At 41.5% G+C, this 24,872-nt stretch overlaps 1 protein-coding gene across 3 annotated transcripts in view; it reads left to right on the top strand.

Moving 5' to 3' along the window:
- atp8b1 (ATPase phospholipid transporting 8B1) overlaps nucleotides 1–24,872 on the top strand; it is a 163,235-nt gene that overhangs the window by 5,191 nt on the left and 133,172 nt on the right. Inside the window, exon 1 of one of the 3 annotated variants that reach the window (XM_073064144.1) lies at nucleotides 11,580–11,615. The exons of the other annotated variants lie outside the window; for them this stretch is intronic. The gene's annotated coding sequence lies outside the window, so the exon portion shown is untranslated. Of the gene's footprint in view, nucleotides 1–11,579; nucleotides 11,616–24,872 lie in introns of those variants that run through there. 3 annotated transcript variants of the gene reach the window in all.

The following is a 24,872-nucleotide window of genomic DNA, read 5'->3' as shown; positions in this document are numbered from 1 at the left end:
ATGGAATCGTGGCTTCATGAATCCATCCCGGGCGCAGCTATCCAGCCGGAGGGTTTCATCGCGCTTTGGGCTGACAGGAATCCAGCGATCTCTGCTGGCAGAATCTGTATTCACATAAATAAGAACTGGTGTGGCATCCCATTGTTCACTGATCATTGAGTATATTTTTGTGAATTGCAGACCATTTTGTATACTGAGGGAGTGCACTACAATAATGTTGGTAGTTGTATATATTCCCCCCCCGGCTGATGCCGGTGAGGTTCCGCTTGAACTCTACAGCACCGTCAGTGACTTTCAAACCAAACACCGCCATGGTATCTTCATTACTGCAGGCAATTTTAAACATTAAGGCCCTGCCTAATTCCACCAGCACATTGATTTGGCTGCCAGGGGTGAAAATACACTCAACCTGGTTTACACTAACATACCAGGTGTCTATACATTCAGACCCCATTTAACGCTAAGGATGCCTTAATCAAACCCGAGATAAATTATATATTATTTTATGTATGCACAGTAATTCGTGGAGTAACACACACACAGATCAGCCTCACCTGTACATCAGTGGAGCAGCAACACGTGGCAGCAGCAGCGGAGGGGAGGGGAGTGGGTGGTGGTTACCTCTCAGAGGAGGGACCATGCTGTGGGTCCTTCTCTAACTTTGGCTTCTTCAAGTAGGCATCAAGCTTTTATCGCCTTAAGTTTCCTCTCATGAAACAGTTCTCGGCAGCAGGGAATCATATCAAGGACACATGTTTGCCTTATTGCTTTGGCTCCCAGTCAGGTTCATTATCGATGAGATGATCCATGATTTGTGTGATCGTGGTGATGCTAGTGCTGAGGAATTTCGTGCTGAGTTTTCTTGCTGTTGTTTCCTCTTCCCCATCCGTGTCCTCGGGTTCACCCAAGATGCGTAGCTCTGCCAATTCTTGAAGCTCTTCGTTATTAAGGCTATCACCATGGGAATGCAGTAACTCTTCAACATCGTCATCATTAACATCCTCTAATCCTGCTTCATTGGCCAGCTCAACGATATTTAGGGTGACTGGTTCCACCTGAAATCCTAGGATGTCATTGCATGCTTCTGGCCATGGCTTCTTCCACACTCAGTTCATGCAGTTTGAAGTTACTTCATCCCAGGCTGCTCTGATATTGTCTACGGCTTTCATGACATTGTAGTTTTTTCAAATTTGCCTGATGGATTGTTTCTTGACCTTTTTGTTTCCTCTACAAGTTGTTTAAATGTGCGACAAAGGTAGGGTATTACTCCTTGACCCATTGGTTGGAGTAATGGAATGGTAGGTAAACCACTTCTACAGGAATGCAGATCTGAGGCGTGTCACGATTCTCGTGATGGCCTGGGGCATTACCAAGCTCCAGCAATGCTGTAGGTTCTGCATTCACTGCTGGTCAAAAATGTGAAACGAACCAATTTTGGAAAACATTAATCCTCACCCAGGCTTTCTTGTTTGATTTCCAGATGACTGATAGACTTACTTTAAAATGGCTTTCATCGCTCATGGTGTTTCAGAGTGTTAAACAATCATAGGGTTTAACTTAAAGTCTCCTTTAGCATTGCCTCCTAGCAGGAGTTAACTGGTCCTTTGCAGCCTTAAACCCAGATGCACCTTTCTCTTCTCGGGAGATGAAAGTACGAGAAGGCATACTTTTCCAAAATAGGCCTGTTTCATCTGCATTGAAGACAAGCTGGGGAGAATAGTTGTCCTTTTCGATTATGGCCTTGAGTGCTGCAGGGAAGTCCTGGGCTGCCTGTTGTCTGCACTAGCTGCTTCACCAGAGATACGTATGCTATGGAGGTTATTGTGTTGTTTAAATCTATCAAAGCAACCTCTGCTGGCTGTGAATGTTATCAACATATCATCTTCTTGAATATAATTGAAGATGCTTCTTGCCTTTTCCATTATAGCTTAGGGGCATGTTCTGTTGTGTTTGGTCATCCACCCATTATTTAGTCTATTTTCGACTTTTTCAAGCAAATGGCTCCTTGAACAAATCACCTTCATCAATAATAACTTTGAGGTCATTGTTGCAGAAGCTTTTATCTTGTCTGCATTTTTAATCACTGTTCTGATTGTTGATGTAGCCAATTTCAAAGAGGTGCCAACATCAACCTGATGCTCACTAGCTTTCAAACACCATACCACTTGCAGTTTTACATCCATGTTAATGCTTTTCTTGGACATCTGAGAGCTACTGCCCTCAATGGAAGTTACAGTCCATTTTCTGGACATTACGGGTGGGGAAAAAAATGGAATAAATTGGCGAGGGAGCAAAAACGCTTATACAAGCAGGGGAGGCAGAGCAAGAACTAATACCTGATCGGCAGTAAGTGGCTCAGAGGCTATGCAAAGCGCTTCCATTTGCTGATTGAATGTTTACTGTAATAGCGGCTGCTGTGGAGAAGTTTTAAGTGTTGCTTGGAATGAATTTTTGTCATTTTTTAAATATTTCAGTAAAGAATTGAATAACCTTGTTGTAACGAATCAGTGCTATGTGGGGTCTGAGTGCAAAGCAGTCCGTCGACTCCACATTAGACTCTAAGTTCACTTATCTGTAATGTTAATTCCAGCATACAAACCAGTGATTGAACATGTCAAACCAGTTCTAAAGATGGAGAAAACCTGATAACACGAACTGGAGGCTGCCACCTATGGTAACCATGCTAACATTGAGGAATATGTGGATTGTGTGACCAGCTGCATAGAGAGGTATACTGAGGACGTTACCATCATGAAGCACATCCAGGTGATGGCAAATCAGAAGCCATGGCCTCCTGCAGAGGTCCAAGCCAGGCTGAGGGATGGTGATGCTGCCTTTAGATCAGGGGCTGTGACAGGTCTCAGGGAAACAAGTACTGTGCTTTCCCACTCCATCAGGAAACCAAAATGGGAGCATTCTCAGAGAACAGCGGTGTATGTGGCAGGGAATTCAGAGGATTACAGACTACAAGTCTACCCTGCATGTCAGTGGCTGGAATGCTTCACTCCCTGAGAGGCTAAATATCTTCTGTGCACAGTTTGATGTGCAGAACAAAGTGCTGGGGACCAGGCACTCCGTCTGGCTGAAGTTGAGGTGAGGAAGACCCAGGCCAGAGTCGATCACGCAAAGCTGCGGGTCCAAAAGTATACCAGGTCAGGTTCTGAAAGACTCTAACAGAAGTTCTGGCGGATATACGACCATAAGGCATAGGAGCAGAATTAGGTCATCTGGCCCATCGAGTCTGCTCCGCCATTCAATCATGGCTGACCCTTTTTTTCTATCTCTTCCTCAACCCCAGTTCCCAGCCTTCTCTGATTAACCTTTGATGCCATGTCCAATCATGAACCTATCAATCTCTACCTTAAATATATCCAATGACCTGGCCTCCACAGCTGCATGTGGCAATAAATTCCACAAAATCACCACCTTTGGCTAAAGAAATTTCTCTGCATCTCTGTTTTAAAGGGGGGTGCTTCTATCCTGGGGTTGTGCCCTCTTGTCCTAGACTCTCCCACCATGAGAAACATCCTTACCACATCTACTCTGTCTAGGCCTTTCAACATTCGAAAAGTTTCAATGAGATCCCCCCTCATCCTTCTGAATTCCAGCAAGTACAGACCCAGAGCCATCAAACATTCCTCGTATGATAATCCTTTCATTCCTGGAATCATCTTTGTGAACCTCCTCTGGACCCCCTCCAATGCCAGCACATCTTTTCTAAGATGAGGGGCCCAAAACTGTTCACAATACTCAAGGTGAGGCCTCACCAGTGCCTTATAAAGCCTCAGCATCACATCCTTGCTCGTGTATTCCAAACCTCTTGAAATGAATGCTAACATGGCATTTGCCTTCCTCACCACCAACTCAACCTGCAAGTTAACCATCAGGGTGTTCTGCACATGGACCCCCAGGTCTCCTTGCATCTCAGGTTCCTGAATTTTCTCCCATTTTAAAAAATAGTTTGTACATTTATTTCTACTATGACCATGCATTTTCCAACATTGTATTTTGTTTTCCACTCTCTTGCCCATTCTCCTAATCTGTGAGATCACCATTCTCAAATTTTTCCGGAATCCCAATTAACCGAAGATTTTGTCTTCGAGAGTGGTTTTCAAGATCAGTAATTTTAAATTTATAACGATCCATCTGTTAAGTCAAAGTTTGCTGTTGTTGCAAAGTTTCAATTATACGATCTCTCTGGCGAGCGGCTTCTTCAAGAACTAAAATACTTGCTTGTTGTTTTTGTGACTCCAGTGTAAGTGCTTGAAGTTTTGCATCAAATGACTTCAAAGTTTCATCGAACGTAGAAAGCTTTGCGGTTAATTTACTCTCCAGTTTTCCAAGTCTGTCGTCTATAAGATTCGCAATTGCTTCTAAAGTTACCGGTTCTTTCGTCTGTTTCGATTCCTTTGCTTTAGACATTTCAGCGAGTTGAAGATGATTCAAACAGTTGAAAAAAATTTCATATGTTTAAACCCCTTTAGAATAGGTATAAAAAGATCAATTAGGGGGTGCTTGTAGGTTTAAAAAAAAGTAAAAGGTTTGGAGCAAAGCCTAAAACCGCTTCACTCCATAAGTGCCATCTTGAGACCCCCTCTTCTAATCTGTCTAGGTCCTTCTGCATCCTACCTGTTTCCTCAACACTACCTCCACCAATCTTCGTATCATCTTCAAACTTGGCAACAAAGCTATCTATTCCATCATCTAATTAGATGATGGAATCGATAGCTTTGTTGCTATACAGCATAAAAAGAAGTGGTCCCAACTGGGGAACACCATTAGTCACTGACAGCCAACCAGAAAAGAATATGCTTAACATCAGTCTGGAACAATCTGTTGTTCCTTTGGTTTTCAAGGTAGCAACCGTCTATCCAGGACCAAAGAAGGTGACAGTAACCTGGCTAAATGACTATTGTCGGTGACATTAACATCCACTATTATGAAATGCTTTGAGTGGCTGGTTATGAAGCGCATTAAAGCCTTTCTCGCAGCTACACTGGACCTTTTCCAGTTCACTTATCACTCAAATCAATCCACTAATGATGCAATAGCCTCTGCCCTCCACTCTGTCCTGTCCCACCTGGAAAATATGCCAGACTGCTGTTCATAGACTTCAGTTTGGCATTCAACACCATCGTACCCCAGAAACTGGTGGGGAAATTCTCCTTGCTAGGTCTCAACACCTCCCTCTACAATTGGATACTGGACTTCTTAACAGGAAGGCCACAGTCAGTCCTCATCCCATTACGCTGTGTACTGGCGCTCCCCAGGGTTGTGTGCTCAGTCCACAGCTGTTCACACTGCTGATGCATGACTGTCATAGGCTCCGGCTCAAACCGTGTCATGAAGTTTGCGGTTGACATGACACTATTGGCCTTATCAACAATGATGATGAGATGGAGCATAGAGAGGAACTGCAGAGTCTGGTGGATTGGTGTGAGAAGAGCAACCCAAACCTGGATGTGGAGAAGACAAAGGAAAGCATTGTGGACTTCAGGAAGGTGCAGATGAACAATCCCCCACTGTGAATGCCTGGCTCTTCTGTAGCGAGAGTTAAATGCACCAAGTTCCTGGAAATTCACATTATAAATGACCTTACCTGCTCTCTTAATATCCCTTCCTTAACAAGAAGGCACAGCAGTGCCTCCACTTCCTTGGAAGATCGAGGCAAGCATGGCTCCTATACCCATCTTAACTGTGTTTTACAGGAGCACCATTGGGAACGTTCTGACAAGTGCATCTCCATCTGGTATAGGAGCCACCAAACATCGGACCGGAAGTCCCTACAAAGGACTGTGAGAATGTTTGAGAGGATCACTGGGGTCTCCCTACCATCCATCGGGGACATTTTATGAGGAGCACTGCGTATGCAGGGCCCTGAGTATTATTAAGGATCCCACCCATCCATCCAGCGTCCTCTTGACTTTCGACAATCAGGAAGGAGACACTGATGCATAAAAACAAGAACAGTCTGGACGAGAAATGGTTTCTTCCCCCATGCCATTAGGCTTCTGAACTCCCTGCTGCACTATTTTCAAAGTGTCACTTGTTAACCTGTTCCATACCTTACAATATTGAAATAATAAACTAAAATGTCTGAATATTATGTGTGATTCCTTTGTAGTTTTTATCCTTGCCTTCATGCGTCATCGTGTGTGTAACACTTACCCAACAGGCTGGTATATGTCTAGGGGAAAAGGAGATCCAGCCACTCACCAACCCCACCTCCCATACACGCAGGTGCTGTGAGAATCAAGTTTATGCCGCGCGCACACACAATATCAAATTCACACCAGATACCGTTATGGAATACACTTTAAAGATTTTACTAAAACTAAAAGAGTACTATGCAATACAGTATATATGAAGGAAAAGAAAATAAAGTAAAAGGCGCCAACATATCAAAGTCCAAACCACTTCGTGCACAACCGTTGGAGCTCAATTACTGAAGTCTTCTGGCCACCATTCGATCCCCTCCGAACTCCTCGACTCGCAGCTCAGGACCACCCGAGGTGGTCAACCAAGCACATCTATCTTCATCTCCTCTCCTCGGGGTACCTCCTGGCCTCGGACCCGCTCCTTGCCCAGTTTACAGTATCGTGTCCTCTCTCTTTCACCCCCTTGCGCTGATCTCCCCAAAAGCCCGCCAACAATAGCTTACAGACTCAGAAGAAAGAACAACATTAATCCCAATTGGTTTACAAAGGAATACAATTCTCGTTATCAGTAAATTTGAACCCAAACAAGCTTCCAGCACACTCTCGCAACAAAGAAGCATTCCTACTTTTAACAAAACAAAGAAGCCATTTTGATTAACATACGCAGTAACAAAGAAAAAGAAGAAACCCCCTTTACATGTGTTATGTGCTTTGCACCCTGGTTCAAAGAAAGGAGACAACATTTCTATATACACTATATGGTTGTATACATTATATACATGTATGTAGTTCAATGACAATAAACTTCACTTGACTCATTGTGGCGAAAGACTAGTTCCAGCAGGTTCTGATTCCTGAACATGCAGGAGTTAACTCTCGTCATGACCAACCTCTCAAAGCACTTCATTACAGTAAGCGTGATTGCTATGAGGCAATGGTCATTGAGAAATCTCACACTGCTCTTCTTGGGTTCAGGAAGCTGAAGTTGCAAAGGGACCTTAAGTAATGAAACAGGAAAGGACTGAATCAAGTCTCATGAGGTCTGAACGACACCGTAAAGTAGTTGTGGCAAGTGGGCATAAGCAAATTCCCCAAGGCACTTTATAGAGACATTAAAGAGCATACAAAGGAAAGGGTCAAATCATTCATAAGACAATAAGACATAGGAGCAGAGTTAGTCCATTTGGTCCATCAAATCCATTCTACCCTTCGATCATAGCTGATTTATACTCCTCCTTCACGTTGCGATCATCAGGGAGTTGGTACAGGAGCTTGAGGACTCAATGATTTAGGATCAGCTTCATCCTCTCTGATCTGGAATGCTCCATGAACACTACCTCACAGTTCCTTTTCTGTGCTATTTACTCTTGAAATTTGTAGTCACCTTTATGGCTTGCATTTTACTGCTGCCACAAAACAATATATTTCATGACAACAACACACACAAAATGCTGGTGGAACACAGCAGGCCAGGCAGCATCGATAGGGAGAAGCGGGATGCTGCCTGGCCTGCTGTGTTCCACCAGCATTTTGTGTGTGTTGTTGTTTGAATTTCCAGCATCTGCAGACTTCCTCGTGTTTGATATTTAATGACATATGTTCATGATAATACACGTGATCCTGTTTCTCATCTCAACTACCCATGTCCTTATCTGGTTTTAACCGGTCTCTATCTCACTTCTCCCTATACTTCTGTATACTGCCTACCTTTATTCTCACAGTCCTGATGTAGGATATGGCCCTGAAACATTAACATTCAGCACCCACCACAGATGCTGCCTGAGCTATCGAGGTCTTCTGGCAATATGTGTTTAGCTCCAGGGCCAGTTCTCTCTTCCCTCTCCTCCCTATTTGAGCTTCTCGATACCATCCCAAATGCTCCTTGACCACTCACAGCTACAAAGCCCGTCATCAGTGTTTTCATTAAACCTCTGATGCAACTTCAGAGATGAATTAACTGTTACCTGGCATGAGCTTTCTCCTTTCTGGTTATAAGGAAAACAGCTGAACAAACTAACAATAGTTTTCTGCTTGCTGCTGTGAGTTTTTTTTAGTTTCCTACCCTGTTTAGCAAACTGCTGTTTTTGATGGATAAAAATTATCCAGACTTTATGCAGTGTGGATAACTTCACTCATCCCAGCACTAAACTGATTCTGCAACCCACAGACTCACTTTTAAGGACTGTCCGTCGCATTATTTATTTATTTGTTTGTATTTGCAGTGATTGTCATCTTTTGCACATTAGCTCTTTGTCAGTCTTTGTTTTTGTGCAGTTTGTCATTGATTCTTTTGCATTTCTTCCTTCTACTGCGAATGCCTGCAAGAAAATGAATCTGGGGGTTGTATATGGTGGCATATGCCTACTTTAATAATAAATTTACTTTGAAATTTGTAATTCTCATTGGGAAATATTCTGGTTCAAGCTTAAGCAAATGGTGCTTGTAAATCTGTTCTTCCAAATTAAATCTTCCACATTATGAACACATAATGTTCTTCCACATTATTTGTGAAATTCCTAAAGTGTCTTCGTTCTGAAATTTTAAACTCTTGAAACATAAAACATAGAACAGTACAGCATTGGAACAGGCCCTTCACCTCAGTGTTGTGCTGAACTGGATAAAAAGTAAATCAAAACACCCCCCAAAAACTGAATTCCTCCTACCTACACAATGTCTATATCCCTCCATCTTCCTTACATCCGTGTGCCTGTCCAAATGTCTCTTAAAAGCCTCTAATGTATTTGCCTCTACCACCATATCAGGCAGTGCATTCCAGGCATCCACCATTCTGAGTAAAAAACCTTACCTCTCACATCCCGCTTGAACCTACCTCCTCTCACCTTCAATGCATTCCCTCTGGTATTAGACATTGCAAATGAATTGCTCCAAGTTGATTGTTGAATCTCCAAATTCCTTTATTAGAAGCCTAATGACGAATTGAATGTGTTTGGCTGTGTTACCATAGTTGCAAGAAAAGTAGGTGATAGCACTATTTAGGACAAGCCAAAATTGATTTATTATTGTCACAGGCTGTGATATGGTGATAAATGTGTCGTGCATACCATTCATTACAACGGTGCACTGAGGTAGTAAAGCGTAAAACAATATCTGAATGCAGATGAAAGTATATTTCAGGTAGTCAATAAGGTACAAGGCCATCCCAAGATACAGGTCAAGAGTCCATCTTATTGTACTAATAACTAAAGGACTATTCAATCCCCTCATAAATTGCGGTAGAAGCTGTTCTTCAGCATGGTGGCATGTGTTTTCAAGCTTTTGTATCTACTCACCAAGATGAAAGGAGAGAAGAGAAAAAGTTTGGTGTGGGAGAGGTCTTTAATGCTGGCTGCTTTACTGAGACTGCAAGAAGTGTAAACAGAGTCAATAAAGGGGAGGCTAGTTCTGCGATGTGCTGAGCTCTGTCCATACACTCCCTGCAGTTTCCTGCGGTTGCAGACAGAGCCGTTGCTGTAGCAAGCCAAGGTGCACCTTGATAAGATGCTTTCTACGGTGCATCAATTAAAACAAAAATTAGTGAGAGTCAAAGGGGATGCTTTTTTTTTAAAAAAAAGCAACACACACACACACACACACACACACCGCCCCGCCCCCCCCCCCCCCCCCAGCCACCTGGAGGACCTTAGCAGGCCTGGCAGCATCTGAGAAAAAGAGTAAATGGACAACATTTCAGGCTGAGACCCTTCAGTGAAGCTAATTTTTGAAACAAGCCCTAAACACTTTCCTTTTCAGGGAATTCTAATTAGCTTTTAATATCAGCTAACTATTTAATATGCTTCCAGTTCTGGCTCACACAGCACCTAGTAACAAATTTAAAAATATTAAATTTGAATGGATTACTGGTTACAATATGCACCTCTTCACTGGAATAGGGATCACCTGATGGGTGGGATCGAAAGATAATCCTCGTTAATTTTATTTAGAGGCATGTTACCTTGGAGAACAGGAACAGGGAAAGTAGGATATTCAATCTGTTTACTTTAGGCCCCAGTTAATATCTGAATCTTGAGTTTTACTATATAGTGAAGCCACCATTATAATGAGGATCCCAGTCTAGCAAGGTGAGCAGATGGCAACTCGGCCTGTAGAAGTCATACACTGAAATGTAAATAGAGGCATGGTAGTATCTGAACAGATTCAATATCGAGGAACTAACTGTGGACTTAAGGAAAGTGAAATCAGGAAAACACATGCACGGTTTCAAATTCCTGGGTGCAAACATCTCTAGAGATCAGACAGTTGAGGAAGTTTGGTGTGGGCCCCCAAATCCAAAGAACTTTCCACAGGAGCACAGTTGAGAGCATCCTGACTGGCTGCATCATTGCCTGGTATGGGAACTGTACCTTCCTTAATCACAGGACTCTGCAGCGAGTGGTGTGGACAGCCCAGCACATCTGTAGATGTGAATTTCCCATAATTCAGGATATTTACAAGGACAGGTGTGTAAAAAGGGCCCGAAGGATCATTGGGGACCCGTGTCACCCCAATCACAATCTATTCCAGCTGCTACTATCGGGAAACAGTACCGCAGTATAAAAACCAGGACCAACAGGCTCCGGGACAGCTTCTTACACCAGGCCATCAGACTGATTAACTCGTGTTGATTTAAGTGTATTTATATGTTACATTGACTGTTCTATTTATTGTAAATTATTATAAATTACTATGGTTGCACATTTAGATGGAAATGTAACGTAAAGATTTTTGTTCCTCATGTATGTGAAGGATGTAAGAAATAAAGTCAATTCAATTCACAGGGCCGGAAGAGGTTATCCTGCGCTGCATCTCTGTAAATAAATGTTACATATCTCCAGTCCTGCCTAGCCTGCTAAATTTCTCCTGCATTTTGTGTACGTTGCTTACATAACTCCAGTGTCTCTTTTGCTGTCAAACTGATTTGCTGTCTCACTGAAAAGTTTATATATGTTAGGTTTGTCACAGATAACAACCGTTACAACTTGCACCTGGACCAGCATTTGTCTTCCTCCTATCCATTGGAAAATTCCAGATTTTCAGCTATTAATTACTTTTAATATGGTAAAAGTCTTTAATATGCAGATGGCTCCTTTGATCAGAATTGAGCTGCAAGTGGTTGTTCTCATAAGGGCACAGTTAATTATATGATGTAAATATAGAATGGATATAGAGAGAGTGTTGATGAGCCTCGGGCATTGGTGACTAAATGTGATGTAGTATGATATTCCTAGATTGGGTGGGGCTGGACTAAGATGTGCTCATTCCTGAATATCTTCTTTTCAGAAGCATAACAATGCCAAATTGAGTAAGACATTTTTTTTTAAATCTGTGAAAATATCATTCCATGATGACTGATGAAAAAGTTCCACTCAGCCAGGGAATTTCCTGACTTTTGCCCAACAGGAACTCTGCAATGAGGATGGGAGGACTGGAATGCAGTGTCTTAAAGCAGGAGGTTATCCAGTAAGGTTTAAGAATAAAATAAGCAAATAACTTTGGAAAGATGAACACATACAAAATGCTGGTGGAACTCGGCAGTCCGGGCAGTATCTGAAGAGAGGACTAAACAGTTGATGTTTCGGGCTGGGACACTTCACAAGGACTCGGCTCAAAGTGCTCAGGCTGAAACTTCGAATGATTATCCTTCACCTTCGAGGCTGTCTGAACTGCTGAGTTCCTTCAGTGTTTTGTATGGGTCTCACGTTAAGGACTCTTTATCTTGTTATTTCATACTCGTTGTTTATTGCTATTTACTTATATTTGCATTTACACAGTTTGTTGTTCATTTATCCTGTTTACAATTACTGTTCTATAAATTTGCTAAGTATGCCCACAGGAAACAGAGTCTCAGGGTTGTACATGGTCACGTGTATGTACTTTGATCATAAATTTTACATTGTATTTTCTAATCGGAGCTGTCTGACCTGCTAAGCTCCTCTTGCATTTTGTGTGTGTTGATTTGATTAATATCCTGTATTGAGAACTATTTGGTATGATATTGTGCTCACATCATTTGCAGAGTCTTTTGTGTTAAATTTGCAGAGAAATAGAGTTGCCACCTTTAAACTTATAGGGATATGTTTTATTTAACAGCCCTTCCACTTCCAAATTGTATTGCAGTTTTTAAATCTCCTGCATGGTGTATAGTTCTCTCCTCATTGCCAAAAGCTGAATGATTAGAGTCATTGACAACTTAAGCAGAACTCCAAACGATTGAGAGATATATCTGGCCCCACCCAATCTACATGTTGAATTTCAAAAACCATTGTGGCTACCTTGCAACCAAGACAGACAAAATTTAGAGAAATTAATATTGTACACTAAAGTAATTTGTAAGTCATTATATTAATTACTGAGAGGACAATAGATTAAGTTCTGTAAATATTGACCCCCTTTTGTGCTTCATTTCCTTGCTACCTTCACTCTGTGTAAAATGGTTGCCCAGCCTAAACAGTAGTAGGCTGCTGACTGCCTTATCGCAGGCTGAATAGAGCCTTCTACCTGAGGTGAGATTTCTTCTGCTTTGTCCTTTAGTCATACAGCAGCACATTGGGGTGTGCTCTCTGTCTCTCTATGGTGAAACCTTTTACTATGGCAAATTGGCTTTGCTGACACTTCCCTTCACTTTGCCTGTCATCCTCCCAAACCCTTCAGTATGCCTACAGGATCCTGGCTGTAATGGCTATTGAAGTTCAACTTCAAGTTTATTGTCATTCAACTGTACACATGTATACAGCTAAAGGAAACAGTATTCCTTTGGTGTTCAGAAATTGGACAGCGTGGGGTGGGGGGGGGGGGGGGGAAGCGATTAACCAGTCTAATGGTCTTTGTCTTTATACTGCGGTACCTTCTGCCTAGTGGTAGCAGGTGAAAGAGATTGTTGTGTGGATGGGAGGGGTCCGAGATAATGCTGAGTATTTCATGCCAAACGAGGTCAGGCAAAGAGTGGTCCACTAGTCCACCAGGTTCAGCTCTGAGCCAACTACCCTAACCGAATGAACAAAGCTGTTAGAGAAACAGTAATGAAGGATACGTCTACACCTGAGTGTGACAGCATTCCTGAGTCTTCACCCAGGACTTGCATAGCTGCCGAGGACAGACGGAGATGGAGGGCCTTCATTGCTGCCCTAAACGGCCGTGGTGTAATGGGCAATCTACTACTACGTGGAATGTAAAGACTGTGCTAGGAAGTTTTACAGAAATCATTCCATTCAGAAAACAACGACCAGGTAATTATAGACCAGTCATCCCACAGTTCAGTCATGAGTAAGCTCATTTGAAAGGCTATAATTTCAGTTATAACTTAATTAACCCATGTTTGAAGACGGCTAGTTCTTATATGAAAGACAAATCCTATGGGGCGGGGTGGGGGGAGTGATGTATTTGCTTGAAGTTGAAATACACCAGAAAAAAAGTATTTCATCTTTTCTGTGTGATATTTTTGTCTGATTTCTTTAGACAAAGAAATTACAATTATTATGACATATCAAGTCAAATTTTCATTGGAGATGTGAAGCATTGTGCCTCATCTTAAACAAATCTTTACAAAAAATAATCTTCCAACACCTGTAGGAGAAAATCTGCAGATGCTGGAAATCAAAGAAAACACAAATTTCTGGAGGAAATCTGCAGGCTAGGTAGCATCTATGGAAAAGGGTAAACAATCAATGTTTTGGGCCGAGACCCTTCATCCGGATGTCCACTGCTATAAATTGTGGTTTTGTTGTAATTTTTCTCCTTCCTGGAATGAGAAGATATATTAGCAATGCAAGCCTTTCTTGATTCAACTTTTTTACAGAAGTCCCATATGTCAATTTTGTCTATAACTTGGAAAACACACCAAGCTCATTCTGTGGTAATGGTACTTCTGCAGTATTGTAACGAAAGGCCTCAGAAGCACAAGATTGATAAGAAAGAACAATCACTAGAAGTAGAGAGAGGAGACATTAGTACTGCAGTTAGCATAACTAACATCTCAGAATCAGGTTTAATATCACCTACATATCTTGTGAAATTTGTTTAACTTTGCTGCAGCAGTACAAAGCAATATGTAATAGAGAAAAAAATTGAATTACAGTAAATTTAAAATAGTTAAATAAATACCGCAAAACATAGAAATAAAAAGTAGTGAAGCAGTGTTCATGGGTTCAATGTCCATTCAGAAATTAGATGGCAGAGGGGAAGAAGCTGTTCCTGAATCACTGAGTGTTTGTCTTCGGGCTTCTGTCCCTCTTCACTGATGGTAACAATGAGAAGAGGGCACGTCCTGGGTGATGGGGGTCCTTCATGACAGATGAAGCATTGCTCCTTGAAGATCTTCTGGATACCATAGAGGCGAGCACCCATGATGGAGCTGACTAAGTGTACAACTCACTGCAGCTTACTTCGATCCTGTGCAGTAGCTCCCCCCCCGCCCCGCCCCCTGGTGTCGGTGATGCAGCCACTTAAATCGCCCAAGTCAAGGATTGTAACCAGGGTACTTTTCTGTATGTGCAACTGGTCACAGTGTCTTCCTCTGGCGTTAACTCTGAGGCAGTGCATATTGAACTTCGATCTTTGCTAGCACTATATTTTAAATGTTTAGGGCCTGTAAGAAGCTTCTAAAGACAACTTGTGCATTATGTTTACAAGTTGGTGCATACAAGTTTTTATTTTCAAGATTGTTCATCAATGACATGCCTCTAAGCCAGACAACATCCTGGTAAATCCCCTTTGCATCCTCTCTAAAGTTTCCACATCCTTTATGAGGACAGGTTGAGACAGGGCTTTTCTCTTTGGAGCAAAAGAGAATGAGAGGTGATTTGATAGAGGTGTTTAAGATGAGAGGCATAGATAGTTGACAACCAGCACCTTTTTCCCAGGGCAGCAATGGCTAATATGGGAAAACATAATTTAAGGTGTTTGAAGGAAAGTGGTGGGGGGGGGGGGGGGAACGTCAGAGCTAAATGTTGTACGTAGAGAATGGTGGGTGAGTATTATGCGCTGCCAGTGGTGGTGGTAGAGGCAAATACATTTGGGGGAGCTAAGAGACTCTTTAGAAAGGCATATGGATGGAAGAAAATTGGAGGGTTATAGAAACATAGAAAAGCTACAGCACAATACAGGCCCTTCAGCCCACAATGCTGTGCTGAACATGTACTTACTTTAGAAATTACCTAGGCTTCCCCATAGCCCTCTATTTTTTCTAAACTCCATGTACCTATCCAAGAGTCTCTTAGAAGACCCTGTTGTATCGTTATGTTGGAGAGAAGTTTTAGTTTGATCATATTGTAGGCTAAATGGTTGGCACAACATTGTGCACTGAGCAAGAACCTTGTGTGATCTTTCACCTAATTCATAATATCTCTGTTTAGTTCTCATAATTGCTTTTTCTGTTCGGTATGTCTAAAGTGTATTATATTGTAGTTTCTTATTAACAAGTTGTCTTTGTTTTTTTTCTGTCATATATCTTTGAGATTCTTTTTCTAATTTTGTGATCTCTTTTTCCAATTGATCTATTTCTACCATATATTCCTTCTTAATTTTAGAAGTATAACTTATTATCTGGCCTCTCAAATATGCCTTCATCGCTTCCCATAATATAAATTTATCATCAACTGAATGTGAGTTTGTATCTAAAAAAACTATCTGTTTTTTCATAAAATCACAAAAATCTTGATGTTTTAATAATATTGAATTAAATCTCCATCTGTAAATCGATTCCTCCTTATCCATCATTATCATTGTCATTATCAAGGGGGAATGATCTGACAGTATTCTTGCTTCATATTCCATATTTTTCACTCTGTCTTGAATATTTGCTGATAGTAAGAAAAAATCTATCCTTGAATAAGTTTTATGTCCATTTGAAAAAAATGAATAATCTCTTTCTCTTGGGTTAATTCTTCTCCATATATCAATCAAATTTAAATCTTTCATCAATGATAAAGTTAATTTTGCTACTTTTGGTTTTGTAACAACCTTTGTTGACCTATCTAAAACTGGGTCTAGACAAAAGTTAAAGACTCCACCTATTAATATTTTATCATGTACGTCAGCCAAATTCAAAAAAGCCTCCTGTATAAATTTTACATGGTTTTCATTTGGTGCATAAGTATTCATAAGAGTCCATAGTTCTGAAAAGATTTGACAATGTATAATTACATATCTTCCCGCAGAATCAATTAATACATTTTGTATTTTAATTGGTAAAGTTTTGTTGACCAAAATTGCAACTCCCCTCACTTTTGAATTAAATGAAGCTGCTATAACATTTCCGACCCAGTCTCTCTTTAATTTCTGATGTTCTATCACTGTTAAATGTGTTTCTTGTATAAAAGCTATATCTATTTTCATTTTCTTAATGTATGTTAAAATTCTTTTTCTTTTCACCGGTCCATTAAGCCCATTAACATTAAAACTTTAAAAATTCAGTAAATTAGTCATTATTTTTAACGGGGTTACTCCAGTCTATAATAATACATAATATTTCAACTCTCATAGTACCTTGGGGAATTATTTTAAAATTCTCCATGTTGCTATGTGTCTCCCCTCCGATCATCCAGGCAAAGAAAGATAGATTATAAAGAAAAAAAAAACAAACCCCCCCCCCCCCCCGCTAATGTTGTGAATGAAAAAAAACACAACATTACCCCCATCCATTGTGCGGGTCATGGCAAACGCCATGATTACACATGTGAATCCTGTAGCGATCAATCCGAAGTTTCCCCAGCTCCCCCGTAGCATGAAAAAAGTATATGTAAGAGAAGAAAAAATAATATCACTACTCTCAATTAATATTTCTCAAATTTTTACCTTTCTCCCCTGTATCATATAATTAAAAGTATATTTAAATATTCTTCTGTCTCTAATGTCCATCAACTCACTTCCGTGTCCCCGTCTTCATCTTTAATCTGTTTCACTTTTAAATCTTTACTGTGACGAGTGAATATTTGGGAGTTCTTGTGCAAACTCCTTTGCATCCCGATGATCAGTAAAAAATCTTTTTCCGTCATCCAAAAAAATTATCAGTGTTGCCGGGTGGCGCAATATAAATTTATAACCCTTTTCCCATAAAACTTTTTTCTCTTCAAAAGGTCATAACTTATATCAGGATAGAAAAGAACTGCTTTCCCTTCTATCATCAATGGCTCATTTTTCTTTCTGGCATATTGGGCCTTTGGAACTGAGGGTCTTGGACTTGTTGGCCACTGATGTGGAGGCATCACATGCAAAATGCTGGGGGATCTCACCAGGTTCGCCTCTGTGGAGTGGAATAAACACTTGATTTGGGCTGTGATCCTTCATCAGGATCTCATGTGTGTTCCTTTGCATTTCCAGCATCTGCAGAATCTCTTGTGTTTTTGAGGTGGACATATCACTGCTGTTTCTGTTCAGTGCTGGAAATTCTTACTTTAAGAATATACAGAAACTAGCTGTGATCATTGAAATTCATTCACACAGTAGAATACAAAATGGAATTTGAAAGCTTTGTGCTGCTGGTGGTTAAACTTCTCAATAAAAGCAGGGAGTAGTGAGATGTGTAACCCTGGTGATTACAATCAACTGAATAGCATCTTGTTTTTGGAAAAAAAATGTCATTCTGGATGTGGAAGAATTTTTTTCTCTTGCTCTCTTATAATTTTTTACACCAACATGAAATATTTCACAGAAAGTGCTGGAGGAACTCAGCAGGTCAGGCAGCATCTGTGGAGAGGAACTATTGAAGGGTCTTGGCCCACAATGCTTAATTACCCTTCAATCATCAGGCTCATGAACCAGCATGGGCCACTTAGACCATAAGACATAGGAAAAGAATCGGGCCATTCGGCCCATCAAGTCTGCTCCGCCATTCCATCATGGCTGATCCTGGACCACACTCAATCCCATACACCTGCCTCTCACCAAATCAGTAAATTGTATTTGCACAGTTTGACATCTTTTGAACATTGTTTGCTTGCTCTTCTGTGTAGTTTTTTGTTCTACTATGAATGCCTGCAAGAACATAAATCTAAGTATTATATGACGATGTATGCATACTTTGATTAAAAACTTACTAAAACATTTGAATTTTGTTTTTTCCTCTCCGTAGATGTTGCCTTACTGCTGAGTTTCTCTAGCATTGTGTGTGTGTGTGTGATTGTGCATGTGTTACTCTGGATTTCCAGCACCCATAGAATCCCGTATTCATTATTTTCTGGACAGTTTATCCTTTTTATATTTGTCCAGGTTCTTATTTTTCTGTATCTTTCCTGAGGCGGTGTGTAGCCTCAGCTTCTAGTCACCAGTGGTTAGAAATAAAGAACTCTGATGAAGGATCTCAGACTGACCGTTGACTCTTTATTCCTCTCCATAGTTGTTGCCTGACCTGCTGAGCTCCCCCAGCATTTTGTGTGTGTTGCTCTGGGTTTCCAGCATCTGTAGAATCTTTTGTGTTTATGAAATATTTCAGATGTGTCTTTGCTGCATCCTGTTTGCACACAAGCAATGGACTAATGAAATACATAGCACCGAATGCTTTTGTTGGTTGCACAGGTCTAGCCTTCTGTCAGCAATCTGTATATCACGTTGTACAAATCCTAGTACTTTTTAAGACGATGATTTGCCCAAAACTAAATGTATTCTATTTCAATGACTTTTTTCCTAATGTTCCCAAATACACATTTTATAGCTCACTTACTTTAAAGCTCACCAAAACTGGGACCAGTGTTGACCTTTGGAATGAAAAGCTGGGGGAGGCGATAACCCAGTTCTGCAATGGCTAGTGATCAAGATAAAGATAGAAATCTACCAAGTGAAGAAATCAATAGAAGTCTTGAGGCTTTATTCCAACCAGAAAATTGCGAAATCCCCACAGGTGCTGCTCCCGGAAATGTTAGTACTCAACAATGCTTCTTGGTGTTGACCAAGTTTTCAAAATCCCCTTGCAACACAGCTGAGTCACTTATTACACAGCAAGTGTAAAATAGCACATGAACTCCCCACCAAACGCAACAAATGATTTGATGTTGCAATGCTAGCAATTAGCTAGCAGGCATTTTGTAACCAGTTGTAGTGACATCCACAGTGTGGAGTTGTTGGTGTTTCTCTCTGGAAGTGTTCATGTTTATATAGCCCCTTGTTCACTTCTCTCAGTCCTGATTGGCTACCCTTCAATTCACCTTTGAATTCCATTGGCTGGCAAACCTCATTTGGACCACACGAGGATGTCCCCTCGACTGGTGATGAAACATCTGCAAGCTAATTGCCAAGCTCAATGAACACCGCAATATCAAATGCCTCAACCTGAGCTCCCAATGTCCACCATCATCCTATGCAACATAGGATTGTCATTAAATGTTTCCTGTTTTGTGTAAAGGATTTGTTATTGTTAAATTGGTATATTATCGTAATGTGTCAATACACAGTGAAAGCTTGTCTTGTATACTGTTCATACAGATTAGATCATCACACATTGTACTGAGATAGTACAAAATAAGGCAATCACAGGAAGTGCCAATATTGGAGATGCCAATGCTCGGGATCTGAAAAAGGCTGCAGAGGGTTGTAAACTTAGCCAGCTTCATAATGGGCACTAGGCTCCCCACCATTGAGGATATCTTCGAAAGCCGCTGACTCAAGAAGGCGCCTTCCATTGTGAAGGACGTGCTCCCTTCCCATAGCTGCCATCAAGGTACTGGAACCTGAAGACATGCACTCAGCATTTTAGGAACAGCCTCTTCCCATCTGTCATCAGATTTCTGAATGGTCCCTGAACAATACATCACTATTTTGCACTTTGGGTCATTGGGGAGATTATATTTCTCTTTGACATGACAGCTCTACATCTGTCTGTATTCAATGTAGTTATAACTATTAGCATTAATGATTGTCGGACATGTATCCCAGAGGTTTCATGGAATGGCTTGTGTTTTAGACACCTTTCACTATGAACCATTAATCTACCATATTACCCTTGTACCTTCAGCCCACTTGGGTCCACGTTGCACTGCTAATCTGTCATGTTCCCTTGGGCATTCACCTTTCACTCTGTTCCTATTGGGGATTGGACAGTAAAGGATATTCCAGTCATAGAGCACTATAGCACATTTACACGCCCTTCATCCAGTCCAGTCCATCCTGAACACTTACTCTGCCCATTCCCATTGGCTCACACCTGGACCATAGCCCTCCATACCTTTTCATATCCATGTACTTATCAAAAAAAAACAATCAAACTCCCATCCACTACTTCAGCTAGCAGTTCATTCACACTTGTCTCACCCTCTGAATGACGAATATTTCACCTTTCACTCTTAACTTATGACCTCTAGTTCTGGTCCCACCCAGCCTCATTGACCCTATCTATACCCCACATAATGTTGTATATCTCTATCAAATCTCCCCTCATTCTCCAACATTCTGGGAAATAAAGTTCTAACCTATTCTACCTTTCCCTGTAACTCGGGTCCCCCAAGTTCCATCAACAGCAAGTTCCATGAATAGTTTTTGTTTATCTTGACATATTGAAGAGAATTTTTGTACTTATTGTTCTTGTCTTGTGGATGCTTAGGTCCACATCGTGGACTAGTCTTCAATTCCTGGTCTCTTGGGCAGAGCCCAGTTACTCTGAGTTGGCAAGATTGACAAATATTTCAGCTTCAAAGGTTGTCCTTTGGGTAACGTAATCATTTTTCCGAAATGACCTATGTGTCATCGCGAAATAGAAAAGACTTAAAACTTCTTTTCTGTTGAACACTGATAATATCTGATGGCAAAAGGCCAAATTTCATAAAGTTGTTCTGGTAGGCACCACCTGAAAATAATCACAAGCTGAAAAGGAGACATCTGTCCTGTAATTGGGTGATGAGGCGTGGCTTTTTAAAAAGTTTCTTGTAAATGTTGCCTTCACCGTTTTCTCTTTCTTCAGCCACTTCCCCCGTCCTCTGTTTCCCCGCTTTCTAGGAGGACGGAATCAGGTCTAATATCACAGGTGTATGTCATGAAATTTGTTGTAATGTGGCAGCGGTACATTGCAATATATAATAAAAACTGTAAATTACAGTGATGTATAGTGGTAAGGTAGTGTTCATAGGTTCAATGTTCATCTAGAAATCTGATGGCCGGGGAGAAAAAGCTATCCCTGAATCATGAAGTGTGTGCTTTCAGGCTTAAATACCTCTACCCTGATGGGAGCAATGAGTAGAGGGCATGTCCTGGGGTGATTGGGTGGGGGGGGGGGGGGGTCCTTAATGACGGAAACTACCTTTGTGAGACATTGCTCCTTGAAGCTGCGCCCAGTGCTGGGGGAAGCTGCTGTCCATGATGGAGATGACTGAGGTTGCAACTTCCTGCAGCTTATATCAGTTCTGCGCAATGTCCCCCCCCACCCCCCTTTCCAGACAGAGATACATCTAGCGTGATGCAGCAGATTAAATGCAACGTGCTTAGTCCGATTTGTGCTACAGGCATATTGCAAAGAAAAACACATTATGTTTGAATCGTCTTAAGTAGGACTTGCCATTAAGGGCGGCACAGTAGTGTAGTGGTTAGCTCAACGCTTCACAGTGCAGGTGACCAGGTTCTATTCCCACCGCCACCTGTAAGGAGTTTGTACGTTTTCCCAGTGACTGCGTGGGTTTCCTCCGGGTGCTCCGGTTTCCTCCCACAGTCCAAAGACATACTGGTTGGTCAGTTAATTGGTCATTGTAAATTGTCCTGTGATTGGGCTTATGTTAAATTGGGGGATTGCTGGGGGTACAGCTCAGGGCCAGAGGGGCCTACTCTGTGCGGTATCTCAATAAGTAAAATAAATAAATAAATTGTGGCGATTGAATGGGTGAAAAACAATACTGTCAGAATTCCGAGTTCTAATTCCTTTTGGGTGTTTCTTCTTGCTTCCCTGAAATAACAAATTGCATCATTTCTCCTCGTAACTTACTGATTTAGGCCACAAGATGAACAGCAGCATACTGATGGAGATGCCTCCATCTAATAAAGTTTAAACACAAATTATTTTAGTTTTAATGATACATGCTTAAAGTTAGACAAATAGTTCTCATCAGACATTTAAAATACAGGGGATTTCTGATTATTAAAAGATTTCTGTACTACAAAAGATTTATAAGGATTTCCAAGCATAGGTATGATTCTTACAAAATAAAAGAGCATACCAGCAAGTTGCAGATGAACAAGTTGTCTGTTGCAGAAACTGAAGACTCAGGAATAAATTGTAGTTCTTCTTTCTTTCACCCCGTCTTCCTGTCATTCCCCTTGCCCTTCCAAACATTCCCCAATGCTTTCTAACATTTATACTGTTTTTAACTGTATATACTGTACTTACTGTATATATTTATACTGTACTTGCAGAGTTGTACAAGATGACAGCATGGGCAGCTAGAGACTTCAAGGTGATTTGAGGGAAGTGTGGGTGTAGACCAGACTTTTATAAAGTGGCAACGTAACTTGCTCACTCTTGAACTCAAAGAAGTTAACCAAAAGTTAAACATGCTGTATACACAAAGTACACTGCAGATGCTGTGGTCAAATCAAGACGTACAAACAAGCTGGATGAACTCAGCAGCTCGGACACCCTATTCAGCATGACATCTAAAACTTCACCAAACTTTTGGTGTATATATTGACTGGCTGCATCATAGCCTGATATGAGGACACCAATGCCCTTGAACAGAAAATCCTACAAAAAGGATTGGATACTGCCCTGTTCATCACAGGTAAAGCCCTCCCCACCATTGAGCACATCTACACAAAGCGTTATCTCAGGAAAGCAGCAGCCATCATCAGGGACTCCCACCACCTAGGACATGCTCTCTTCTCACTGCTGCCATCAGGGAGAAGGTACTGGAGCCTCAGGACCCATACCACCAGGTTCAGGAGCAGTTATTACCCCTCAACCATTAAGACCTTGAACCAAAGTGACTTCACCAACGTCACTTGCCTCATCATTGTAATGCTCCCACAATCTATGGACTCACTTTCAAGGACTCTTCATCTCGCATTCATGATATTTATTATTTATTTATTATTATTATTTCCTTTTACAGTTTGTTGTCTTTTGCACTCCTGTTGCCACACAAATTGGTGCAGTCTTTCATTGATTCTGCTATTTTTATTATTGTATGTATTTTTTGAGTAAGAAAATGGATATCAGGTTACATATGGTGATATTTATGCAGTTTTCAGTTGTGCAGCCAGTTTTTGGGAGGTATGGCCTTGGACCCCAAGATCCCTCTGTAGTTGACATAAACACAATGCTTCAGTGTTTTTGTCATTAAACCTGATTTATGACACACTTTTATGTTGATTGCCTTCTTTATTGCTTGCATATAGTGATGGAGAGGCAACATAAAGACTTTTACTCCCTCATGTTGTGAGGTGGATGTAAAATATAAAAATGCTAATTCTAATTTTAATTCTTAGGTTTGTAGGGATGTATTTGGGGGCAGAAATGGGATTTGGGAGTTGGGTCAGATTTTAGGGACAGGGATATGAGGAAATCGGAGGAGAAGCCGAGCTTTGAGCCTCCACTCAGTTTGAAAGCCAATGTTTGTGTGTCGTGTTCAAAGACCTGTCATTAGCCAGTCTGGAGCTGAAGGCATGGAGTTTGGGCCCTCATACAGGGATCTCATTCATCTTCATCAGCTAGTCCTAAGTCAGTACTAAAGATCGGTGACAGAAGGTCAGTTGGAAATCCAGGAGTTGAGGTCTGTTGGTTGGAGCCCTGAGTCTGCGGATCTCTGCAAGTCTGCAGAGGAAATCGAAGGCCCAATGTCCAAAAATCCTGTGTCTGCCAGAGGTTGAAGATGGCTTGTCCTGGGGTTAGAGGACTTTGAGTATGTGTGGGCGAGGGGGGAATGGAGCTTGTTTTTCTGTTGTGGCTTGGTTTGTTCTGTTTTGTTGCGTTTTGTGCGCTTTATTTTTATTTTAGTGATACAGCATGGAATAGAACCTTTCGGCCCTTCAAGCCTCACCACCCACCAATCCCTGACAACCCCCAGTTTAACCCTAGCCTCATCACAGGACAATTTACAATGACCAATTATCCTACTAACCCGTACGTCTTTGGACTGTGGGAGGAAATCGGAGCACCTGGAGAAAACACATGTTATCCACGGGGCAGGACATACAAACTCCTTATAGAGGATGCCAGGGTTGAACTCTGAACTCTGGCACCCCAAGCTGTAATAGCATCACGCTAACTGCTATTGTACAAGGCAGTCTTGGTCTTTGTAGCGAGTTTCGGATTCTCCCAGACCCGTGAGGGGAGTTGAGCAAGGATCAATGTTGCTTTGCCGATACACCTATTGATTTCAGCATCGAGGGAGAGACTGTGGCTAATGGTTGACCCCAAGCATGTAAACTCGTGAACCACTTCTAGATTGTAATTGTCAATGGTAATGACTGGTGTCTCCACTACGTTCTGGGCAAGGACATTTGTTTTCTTTAGGCTGATGGTAAACCCAAAGTCCTTGCATGCCTTAGAGAAGCAGTCCATGAGAGTTTGTAGGTCCGAGGTCCATGCCTTGTATAATGCATGCATTACCAGCACCCTCCTGTATGGTAGCGAAACTTGGACCATCTACTCCAAACAGGAGAAGAAATTCAATAGTTTTCACCTGCGCAGCCTTTGCAGCATCCTCGGCATCATGTGGAGAGACAAAGTCCGAAACTCTGAGGTCCTCTCCCACGCTGGACTTCCCACAATGTTCACGCTTTTAAGATTACGCAGACTGCACTGGCTGG

The sequence above is a fragment of the Hemitrygon akajei genome, chromosome 13 (assembly GCF_048418815.1).
Source record: "Hemitrygon akajei chromosome 13, sHemAka1.3, whole genome shotgun sequence".
NCBI classification, from domain to species: domain Eukaryota; kingdom Metazoa; phylum Chordata; class Chondrichthyes; order Myliobatiformes; family Dasyatidae; genus Hemitrygon; species Hemitrygon akajei.
This window is presented reverse-complemented; position numbering and strand designations above follow the sequence as displayed.